A 2,500-nucleotide genomic window follows, 5' to 3' on the forward strand; every position below is an offset into this window, starting at 1 on the left:
TACCCTAATGTAACCTCACTTAATCTATTCTGACCTAACCTGTTTCTTGCAGCTAGGCAGAATTACAGGAAAATTTCATTAGTTTGTTAACAATCACCATTTTTACTAAACATTTCATTGGCATACATGCACTATTACATAGTTATCACTTATAACCTTACAGATATGCACACATCTGTATTATAATTAAGAATAAACAGAATAGTAAACACTGGTGCAGGTTGTTGTGTGTCTGTGTACTTATAATGTGCGCGAGTATGTGCAATCATGTATATATTACTAAAAATTTTTGTATATTTGTGTATCTATACATGCATATCTATCGAAATGTGAACTGGAACCATTTTTCTAAATGATTTGGCACTGTTACTTATTTCTCCCATCTCTCAAATGGAATAAAATGGGAAATAGATTTGTCCCAAGATTAGCAACGCTGTTCGAAAACTTTATCAATATTATCGAAGTGATTATTTCTAGGGCGTCCTGTACCCAATTATTCTCCGTTGCGGCATTTGGCAACTTTCATACCAAAACCATCCACTCCTCCGATATAATCACCAGCTGATTTCTGTCAATCGATCTTGAACAGAATAATGGACATTAATTCTGTCTGCTAGCCCATCAGAATTTTAATAAACATCTAGTAAACCAGCCAACAGGCAAAGTCAGTTGATTCATCAATGAATCTAACAGTCAGTTAATTACAGCTCTCAGTAAAAAAAAAAAAAAAAAACTTTACTTTCTCTGATGAATTTCGAACACCATTTTATTTATTCTTAGACTTATTACGTAAAGTATTAGTTCTGTGTAGCGATGACATCGCAACTGAATCACTCTCCCGAATTTCCGTTAGTTCTACGGGGCAAAGATTCCACGATGAATTCTACCCACATCACAAACCACATGAGCTAACGTTCAAATGTTCAATATCCTAATAATGCCGAAGTTCACTCGATACACTCTCGCGAGTTATATCCGAAAGGGTTTTGAAAACAACCGAAAATACATCGCTAAAAAATCCATTATTTTTGACGAGGAGAATTTAACGATCATAGGTCTAGACAATTTTCGTCTCAACAGAGAAAATTAGATGTTTATCTAATGAACTGAGTTCCCATGGAAACTAGCGGAATTCTGTGAATCCGGCTTTGCCAATATTTTACTCTCGTTCATCAATTTAACCAATTCATTTCACAAGACTTTAACTTGAATATACCTCATACTTCCACTGAATTTTATATGGAGTGCAACTACTGTAGGGAATAAACACAAGTAATATAATAAAAGTCGACTTTTACAGTGTTTTGTGACGATATGCAAAATATTTAATGAAGTGTACTAAGGTACGACTGCTACATTGATCCTTTACTCTTGCTGTTGATAATCTCAGCGCGGGTGCTTGCTCGTGAAGCAGTCTGTAATTTGTTACTCTCCTTACACAATGCATGGGTATACGTACATTATATATAGCTACTTGAGATTATATAATATATATATATATATATATATATATATATATATATATATGTATATATATATATATATATATATATATATATATGTGTGTGTGTGTGTGTGTGTGTGTGTAACTGAATCACGAAAGTTAGGAATGAGATAAATCAATAAATAAAGGTATAAGCCACGAAGGGAAAATAAACAACGGAGTATCCGTTGTTTATTGCATTAGATGGGCAAACATCTAATGCAATATTCATTCATTGAGGTGAAAACAACCACCAAATAAATTGGATTGGTAGTTCAGTAATTACAAGGTCAAAAGATGTCTTATCACGAAATCTTTTAGAATCTGCTTTAATACAACTTACTTCTCATTGTAATTTCAATATTAGTCGTGGCCTGTTTCATTTAGACCCTTGTATTTGTAACATGTTTAAGAATGACCTCAAAGATATAATTACAGACTTAAATAAAAATTAGTTGCCTTAGAGATAACTTCGTTGTATATGTATGTTTAATATGTATTGTGAATATGTGTTGTGGATATGTTTTTGTTTACCAAAGTTCTGAATAGCTGTCACCTATAATAATCCTTTAATTGTCTTGTCCTTGTGTCTGAGGAGATTGTCTTAAACTTTTAATTGTACCCATGTTTTTGCTTGTTTGGGAAGGTTACTCATCTTCCAGGTGTGTCGGATTCTAGGTACTAATCTCTTTATAATCCCTATCTGTCAGTTATACGACCTTTCGTGTATTGTCATTTCCTCATGTATGTCACAAGGCCTATACATAGGCCTGGTGTGCCAGATCATCTGCTTAGTATAGGACGTTTGAACGTCGAAAGATCTCGTGGATACTCCGTGTTTATTTTCCCATTGTGGCATATACCGTTTTATATATATAGTATATATATATATATATATATATATATATATATATGCTTAAAAAATCACAGTAGATGCACGTGACTCATAAATAAAAGCGAATACCACGGGAAAATGATAGTCAGAAATCCAAGCGCTTTCGTCTTTACTCAGACATC

At 33.3% G+C, this 2,500-nt stretch overlaps 1 protein-coding gene across 1 annotated transcript in view; it reads right to left on the bottom strand.

Annotated features, from left to right (window-relative positions):
- The window catches only part of LOC135205532 (serine/threonine-protein kinase Nek8-like), a 40,294-nt gene that overhangs the window by 36,559 nt on the left and 1,235 nt on the right, over window positions 1–2,500 (bottom strand). The window lies entirely within an intron of this gene.

The sequence above is a fragment of the Macrobrachium nipponense genome, chromosome 24 (assembly GCF_015104395.2).
Source record: "Macrobrachium nipponense isolate FS-2020 chromosome 24, ASM1510439v2, whole genome shotgun sequence".
Classification (NCBI taxonomy): Eukaryota; Metazoa; Arthropoda; class Malacostraca; order Decapoda; family Palaemonidae; genus Macrobrachium; species Macrobrachium nipponense.